Source organism: Pseudophryne corroboree, chromosome 4 (assembly GCF_028390025.1).
Source record: "Pseudophryne corroboree isolate aPseCor3 chromosome 4, aPseCor3.hap2, whole genome shotgun sequence".
Lineage (NCBI taxonomy): Eukaryota > Metazoa > Chordata > Amphibia > Anura > Myobatrachidae > Pseudophryne > Pseudophryne corroboree.
In genome coordinates, this window is record NC_086447.1 from 805379829 (window position 1) to 805388760 (window position 8932).

General features: G+C 42.9%; 2 pseudogenes; one reads left to right on the forward strand and one right to left on the reverse strand.

The window, feature by feature from the left end:
- Positions 1 to 929: 929 nt before the first annotated feature.
- On the reverse strand, positions 930 to 1048 carry LOC134912701 (5S ribosomal RNA; annotated as a pseudogene).
- Positions 1049 to 8609: 7561 nt separating this feature from the next.
- Positions 8610 to 8728, forward strand: LOC134912228 (5S ribosomal RNA; annotated as a pseudogene).
- The last annotated feature ends 204 nt before the right edge of the window (positions 8729 to 8932 follow it).

Below are 8932 nucleotides of genomic sequence, written 5' to 3' on the forward strand. Positions count from 1 at the left end.
AATGGTCACTCTGCCAGAACTACAGCATTCTCTGTAGAGACATATAGAGAGAGGAGAACCTTCCAGAAGGACAACCATCTCTGCAGCAATCCACCAATCAGGCATATTTGGTACAGTGGCCAGATGGAAACCACAGCCTGTCTGGAGTTTGACAAAATGCACCTGAAAGACTCTCAGACCGTGACAAACAAAAATTCTCTGGTCTAATGAGACAAAGATTGAACTTTTTGGCTTGAATTCCAGGCGTCATGTTTGGAGGAAACCAGGTACCACTCATCACCAAGCCAATACCAGCCCTACAGTGAAGCATGGTGGTGGCATCATGCTGTGGGGATGTTTTTCAGTGGCAGGAACTGGGAGACTAGTCAGGATATGTCAGCAAAGTGTGTGGGCGCACTCTTAAATAATTGAAATAAAGTTTTAGTCATACATGATAGTAAATAAAATGTAACTTTTAATGGATATACATTATAAAGAATATCTCATGATTACCCATTAAGCAACATAAGATCCAAAAAGTAAATGTGATTTAAAATGAATATTAAATTGAAAAATGTGAAAGAAATTGTTTTAAAAATAATGGAATGTTCTGGTCCTGTCTCACAGGATGTGATAAGAAAGGCTGTAGACACTTTGCTGTTCTACATCCGTTTCAGCCCGACCAGTACAGAAAATCTGTAATGTTGAGACCAAAATATGGTCAATTGTTAAATATGAGAAAGCTGGACAAGTCCAGTAATGGATAGTGAGACATTACCCACTTCCCACCAGTCACCAACCAAATGTACTGTATAATTTATTGCTCAGAGGGTCTTGAGTACTTGTATAAACAGAGTATGCATACAAAGGGTAGGGATATTTGAGAGAAAAATGAAAAAAAGTGGTGATACTGCTGTTGGTGTCAGATAACGCACATCACAAGGATAAGAAGTCTACTACACTGGGTATTCCCTGTGAGTCTCCTCCTCAGGTACTGACCCAGCCCAACACTGTATAGCTTCCAAGATCGGACGAGATCGGGCACTGGCAGTGTGGTATGGTAGTACTCAGATGGGTGGGTTAGACGCCAATGAGAGTGCACCTATATAAAGGGAAGATGTGCCAAAATGGTCACAGAAAAGATGTGGATCTGCTTTCTACGTTAGGCTGGATGCAGTAGGTCCCACTGAGTGGTATTACGCATCCAGGATCATAGATGAGAGTCCACGGAAAGAAGAAAAAGAGTCAAGAATGGAAGCAGAAGGTAACGGTAATTATATGCAGGGTACCCTGCTTGCAAATATTTACTGACATCAAAAATAGATGCGAAGAATAATGCATGTTGAATAGAAGCATTGATAATACGGCTTAGATGTTAGACAAATGAAATGACTCAATGTAACTCAACAAATAACAACTGAAAACTGATAAAGGATTATACCATTGTCCTAGATTATATAGCAATAATAATGATAACCAAAGGAGCTGATTAAAATATCCCCTAAATAATTATATGCATACAAGGTGATGCTGCTGACACAGGAGGAACAATGAATGGCATTTATATACCAATTAATTAAACATATCTTATCACATTTGTAAAAAGAAATACACCAGTAGAATTGGAATACTGGAGCACATCCTAATCAACGAGTGATATATGCTCAAAATTACCAACACAGGTGCTGCCTGTGTACATGACCTGTGTTAGGACCGCAGCAGAAATGCCCTCAGGTGGCGTGGTTGGTGCTGGTGGACCCCTGGCTCGGAAAACGCGTTTCACCCCGCAGGGCTTGCTCACTTCCTGGAGGTGCGGGTAGGAGACTCCGGGAAGAATAAATGTGTCTAGCAGTGCGGCGCTGGCCAATCAGCGCCGGCACGTCTCTATTAGGGGTGGGGAGGCCGTGTGTAACGGCGCCGCCGATAGGTCCCAGCCGCATGCCAATCAGCGCTGGCGCGTCTTAGATAGGGGCGGGGAGGATGTTCATAACGGCGCCGCCAATAGGTCCCGGCTGCATGCATCCGCGGCTGTCACCTAGGTGATTGGGCCGCTGATCTGAGCGGCTGTAGGGTGGGAGTGTGCTAAGGCGGGATCACTAGGTAAAGTGACGATGGAGATGGAGTGGCCATATTGGAGAGGGGCAATTTGCCCTTATTACAGAATGGCAGCGAGCGTGTCTGGATAAGTATAGCATACTTGGGTCTATGCCCCTTGTTACACAGAATAGAGGTGACAATGACCCGGCCGCTGTACTCAACGGCTTATTGAGAGACCAGGCTGGAGTGTGGAGAATGGGAACATGATATACACAGAATAGGAGGGGCCATATTGGTAAAGGGCAAGTTTGCCAGGTTGATTGTAAGGAAGAGGGGATGGACTGGAATGGGGAACTGAGTAGAGACCTTTGGAATAAGACATTAAAACCTAGATATGTGGGGTGAAAACGGACATGAGAGAAAAAGAAAGAAGAGGAAAGGAGACATAAATAAAACGGAGACATAAAAAAACACAGGAGACATAGAAAACAAAAAAACCCAAGACATAAAAGACACACTATGAAGAATAATGATGCCAATTGATACATAGTGGAAACGTGATTCTATGAAAATATGGGTTAATGACATATGACCAGAATGGAAAGGCAGATGAAATGATATGGTTATGGAGATGTGAAAAAGGTGGGGGTGATGGTGAGGTGTGTGGATGGATTAACATGTGGTGCACTGAAATGGAAAAATGAAGAAAAAAGAAAGGGGGAGAAAGAAAAAGGCGAAAAAGAAAAAAAGAGAAAGAGTGGGAGATAGATGCGGATATTGAGTGTGATTTGAAGGATTTAATAAATGAAGAATGAGCATAAATATGGTGTGATGTGCAGACAAATAAACATTGTGAAAAAGTGAAAGGAAGAAGGAATGTGCATGCGTTTTCATGTAATCGCCTGCAGCAGTGTGTAGTTAAACTGAATCCATGTACACACACCTGCACTTAAACTGTATGAGTGTAACCCTGGATCCGTGTATGGGAGATAGACTAGGAATGATTGATTGTGTAAAAATGGGAAAAGAAAAGAAAAGAAAAAGGGGTGGGCAAAGGTGTGAATTATGGGTGGGGGTGATAAACTGATGATGGGACAGATGCTGGTAAAGGTGACCGAAATCAGTGTATGGCACGTAATTAGGGTGAAGTATAGAAAGGAGGAAAAAGGGGCATGAATATGATATTGGGTGAGGGGGGAAAAAAGGGGGGGGGAAGGAGGGAGGTTTGGGGGGGAGAAAGGGGAAAGGAGAAAAGAGAGAGAAAAAAAGGAGAAGGATAAAAAGGGGGGGGGAGAAAGGGCAGTGGGGAGAGAAAGGGAGTGAGGGAATGGGGAGTGAAAAAGGAAAGTGTGGAAGAAATGAAAAAATAATAATAATGGGGGATCGGGAGCAAGGGGAAAAAAGAGGGTTAAATTAAAGTAAAGTTACAATGCATGTGATAGGCAAAATAAGGCAAGCTCATAAAAATACACCATAATTGATGTTTTCGTTGAGTCCAGATGGTTTGAGGCTACCCAGTCGGAAGATCCACTCACTCTCCTTTTTCAACAATTCTTTGGTGATATTACGACCTCGAACCCCCAGATGGATACGATCAAGACCAAACACTTTTAGTTCTTTTGTTGATCCTTTATGGGCAAGGTGAAGTGTCTGGCAACCGAGGTAAGTTGTTTCATTCGCAATAGATCTTGCTGGGCATTCCGAATATTGCCCATGTGTTCCAGAACCCTTTCCTTCAATTTCCGAGTGGTCATGCCAATGTATTTCAACTCGCAGCTACAGGTTATGCAGTAAATAACTGCCTGTGTGTTGCAATTGAAAAATGTTTGTATTCTTATCGTTTGTCTATATCTGTCGATAACCATCTGTTTTTGTACCATCTGTGGGCATGACTTACAGTGGCCACATGGAAAAGAGCCGGTTGTCATGGGTTTCTTCGGAGGTGAGGTCAAGAGATGGCTATGGACCAGTTGATCTTTAATGTTTTTAGATCTACGCCAACTCATCTGAACAGGGGTATTAACGAATGGAAGTAGATCAGGATCAAGTTGTAATATCGGTAAATGTTTGGATATAGCGTCCTTCAACAATTTCCATTCTGGGCAGAAGGTGCCAATAAATCTGATGCTGTCCTCCTGTATGGAAGTAGCCTTTTTCTTTCCAAAAATTAGTTTGTCCCTTGGGACCACTTTAGTTGCTGCATAGGCTCGTTTCAATCAGCGTTTGCTGTACCCCCTCGCTTGGAGACGATTGGTACATTTCTTGTGGCCAGATGACAATGTTGCCCCCTTTGTCTTTGTCACATTGTCATCTGGCCACAAGAAATGTACACTACTGAAGCTCATCGCCAACTCCACAACATCTCTTGTTACAAGAAACTTCCCAATAACCCAACTCTTGATTTTCTTTAGCAGTACAACCACATAGTACAAGAAGCAGCAATACAAGGCACCATCACTCAACAAGAACTTAAATATCTAACAGTGGTGAATCCCAGAACACCTACATTTTACCTCCTGCCCAAAATACATAAGAACGTATCTCGACCCCCTAGAAGACCCATCATGTCGGGTAATGGGGGCCTCTTGGAACAACCTAGTAGGTTTCTTGATTTGCATCTCCGTGACTTTGTATTATCCTTACCCTCTTACCTACAGGATACTTCTGACCTTCTACATAAAATCCATGATATCCACTTTGAAAGTAATTTTCTAATGGTAACATTAGACGTAGAGGCACTGTATACCAGTATCAATCACCAACATGGCCTCAAAGCAGTCGAATACTTCTTGGACCAGGGAGGGGAGAGTGAGTTTTCAACTTTTCTATTGAATCTGCTCAATTTTGTCCTTGCAAAAAAATTATTTTGTCTTTCAGGATCAGTTTTTTCTGCAAGTCAGGGGGACAGCAATGGGGGCAGCTTGCGCGCCCACTTACGCGAATCTATTTCTAGGATGGTGGGAGCATTTCTTTGTCTTCAATACCACCAATGAAAAGTATACCACACATGTTACCCTGTGGCTCAGATATATCGACGATATATTTATCATTTGGAACGGGATCAAAGAACTCCTTTTGGACTTTATCAGGATTCTTAATACCAACGATCTTAATATCCTGCTCACCCATACCATCAGTTCAGAAAAAGTTCCCTTTCTTGATCTCAACATCTACAAATCAGACACAGGGTATTTGGCTACCGAACTGTACCATAAGGAGACAGCGACGAATAGTGTTCTTTTCCAGACTAGCTCACTCTTCCCACCAACCATCAAAAACATCCCAAAAGGAGAGTATTTAAGGTTGAGAAGAAACTGCTCTGAAGACCACGTTTTCAACAAGAAGAGTTGGGAATTGACCAATCGTCTCCAAGCGAGGGGGTACAGCAAACGCTCATTGAAACGAGCCTACGCAGCAACTAAAGTGGTCCCAAGGGACAAACTAATTTTTGGAAAGAAAAAGGCTACTTCCAAACAGGAGGACAGCATCAGATTTATTGGCACCTTCTGCCCAGAATGGAAATTGTTGAAGGACGCTATATCCAAACATTTACCGATATTACAACTTGATCCTGATCTACTTCCATTCGTTAATACCCCTGTTCAGATGAGTTGGCGTAGATCTAAAAACATTAAAGATCAACTGGTCCATAGCCATCTCTTGACCTCACCTCCGAAGAAACCCATGACAACGGCTCTTTCCCATGTGGCCACTGTAAGTCATGCCCACAGATGGTACAAAAACAGATGGTTATTGACAGATATGGACAAACGATAAGAATACAAACAATTTTCAATTGCAACACACAGGCAGTTATTTACTGCATAACCTGTAGCTGCGAGTTGAAATACATTGGCATGACCACTCGGAAATTGAAGGAAAGGGTTCTGGAACACATGGGCAATATTCGGAATGCCCAGCAAGATCTATTGTGAATGAAACAACTTACCTCGGTTGCCAGACACTTTCACCTTGCCCATAAAGGATCAACAAAAGAACTAAAAGTGTTTGGTCTTGATCATATCCATCTAGGGGTTCGAGGTGGTGATATCACCAAAGAATTGTTGAAAAAGGAGAGTGAGTGGATCTTCCGACTGGGTAGCCTCAAACCATCTGGACTCAATGAAAACATCAATTATGGTGTATTTTTATGAGCTTGCCTTATTTTGCCTATCACATGCATTGTAACTTTACTTTAATTTAACCCCCTTTTTTCCCCTTGCTCCCGATCCCCCATTATTATTATTATTTCATTTCTTTCACACTTTCCTTTTTCACTCCCCATTCCCTCACTCCCTTTCTCTCCCCACTGCCCTTTCTTCCCCCCCCCTTTTTTTTCCTTCTCCTTTTTTTCTCTCTTTTCTCCTTTCCCCTTTCTCCCCCCCAAACCCCCCCTACTTTCCCTTCCACCCCCCTTTTTCCACCCCTCACCCAATATCATATTCATGCCCCTTTTTCCTCCTTTCTATACTTCACCCTAATTACGTGCCATACACTGATTTCGGTCACCTTTACCAGCATCTGTCCCATCATCAGTTTATCACCCCCACCCATAATTCACACCTTTGCCCACCCCTTTTTTCTTTTCTTTTCTTTTCCCATTTTTACACAATCATTCCTAGTCTATCTCCCATACACGGATCCAGGGTTACACTCATGCGGTTTAAGTGCAGGTGTGTGTACATGGATTCAGTTTAACTACACACTGCTGCAGGCGATTACATGAAAACGCATGCACATTCCTTCTTCCTTTCACTTTTTCACAATGTTTATTTGTCTTCACATCACACCATATTTATGCTCATTCTTCATTTATTAAATCCTTCAAATCACACTCACTATCCGCATCTATCTCCCACTCTTTCTCTTTTTTTCTTTTTCTCCTTTTTCTTTCTCCCCCTTTTTTTTCTTCATTTTTCCATTTCTCAGTGCACCACATGTTAATCCATCCACACACCTCACCATCACCCCCACCTTTTTCACATCTCCATAACCAGATCGTTTCATCTGCCTTTCCATTCTGGTCATATGTCATTAACCCATATTTTCATAGAATCAAGTTTCCACTATGTATCCATTGGCATCATTATTCTTCATAGTGTGTCTTTTATGTCTTGGGTTTTTTTGTTTTTTTGTTTTCTATGTCTCCTGTGTTTTTTTATGTCTCCGTTTTTTTATGTCTCCTTTCCTCTTCTTTCTTTTTCTCTCATGTCCGTTTTCACCCCACATATCTAGGTTTTAATGTCTTATTCCAAAGGTCTCTACTCAGTTCCCCATTCCAGTCCATTCCCTCTTCCTTACGATCAACCTGGCAAACTTGCCCTTTACCAATATGGCCCCTCCTATTCCATGTATATCATGTTCCCATTCTCCACACTCCAGCCTGGTCTCTCAATAAGCCGTTGAGTACAGCGGCCGGGTCATTGTCACCTCTATTCTGTGTAACAAGGGGCATAGACCCAAGTATGCTATACTTATCCAGACACGCTCGCTGCCATTCTGTAATAAGGACAAATTGCCCCTCTCCAATATGGCCACTCCATCTCCATCGTCACTTTATCTAGTGATCCCGCCTTAGCACACTCCCACCCTACAGCCGCTCAGATCAGCGGCCCAATCACCTAGGTGACAGCCGCGGATGCATGCGGCCGGGACCTATTGGCGGCGCCGTTATGAACGTCCTCCCCGCCCATATCTTAGATGCGCCGGCGCTGATTGGCATGCGGCTGGGACCTATCGGCGGTGCCGTTACGCACGGCCTCCCCGCCCCTAATAGAGACGTGCCGGCGCTGATTGGCCAGCGCCGCACTGCTAGACATATTTATTCTACCCGGAGTCTCCTACCCGCACCTCCAGGAAGTGAACAAGCCCTGTTGGGTGAAACGCGTTTTCTGAGCCAGCGGGTCCACCAGCACCAACCACGCCACCTGAGGGCATTTCTGCTGCGGTCCTAACACAGGTCATGTACACAGGCAGCACCTGTGTTGGTAATTTTCAGCATATATCACTTGTTGATTAGGATATGCTCCAGTGTTCCAAATTCTACTGGTGTATTTCTTTTTACAAATGTGATAAGATATGTTTAATTAATTGGTATATAAATGCCATTCATTGTTCCTCCTGTGTCAGCAGCATCACCTTGTATGCATATAATTATTTAGGGGATATTTTAACCAGCTCTTTTGGTTATCATTATTATTGCTATATAATCTAGGACCATGGTATAATCCTTTATCAGTTTTCAGTTGTTATTTGTTGAGTTACATTGAGTCATTTCATTTGTCTGACATCTAAGCCGTATTATCAATGCTTCTATTCAACATGCATTATTCTTCGCATCTATTTTTGATGTCAGTAAATATTTGCTAGCAGGGTACCCTGCATATAATTACCGTTACCTTCTGCTTCCATTCTTGACTCTTTTTCTTCTTTCCGTGGACTCTCATCTATGATCCTGGATGCGTAATACCACTCAGTGGGACCTACTGCATCCAGCCTAACGTAGAAAGCAGATCCACATCTTTTCTGTGACCATTTTGGCACATCTTCCCTTTATATAGGTGCACTCTCATTGGCGTCTAACCCACCCATCTGCCTACTACCATACCACACTGCCAGTGCCCGATCTCGTCCGATCTTGGAAGCTATACAGTGTTGGGCTGGGTCAGTACCTGAGGAGGAGACTCACAGGGAATACCCAGTGTAGTAGACTTCTTATCCTTGTGATGTGCGTTATCTGACACCAACAGCAGTATCACCACTTGTTTTCATTTTTCTCTCAAATATCCCTACCCTTTGTATGCATACTCTGTTTATACAAGTACTCAAGACCCTCTGAGCAATAAATTATACAGTACATTTGGTTGGTGACTGGTGGGAAGTGGGTAATGTCTCACTATCCATTACTGGACTTGTC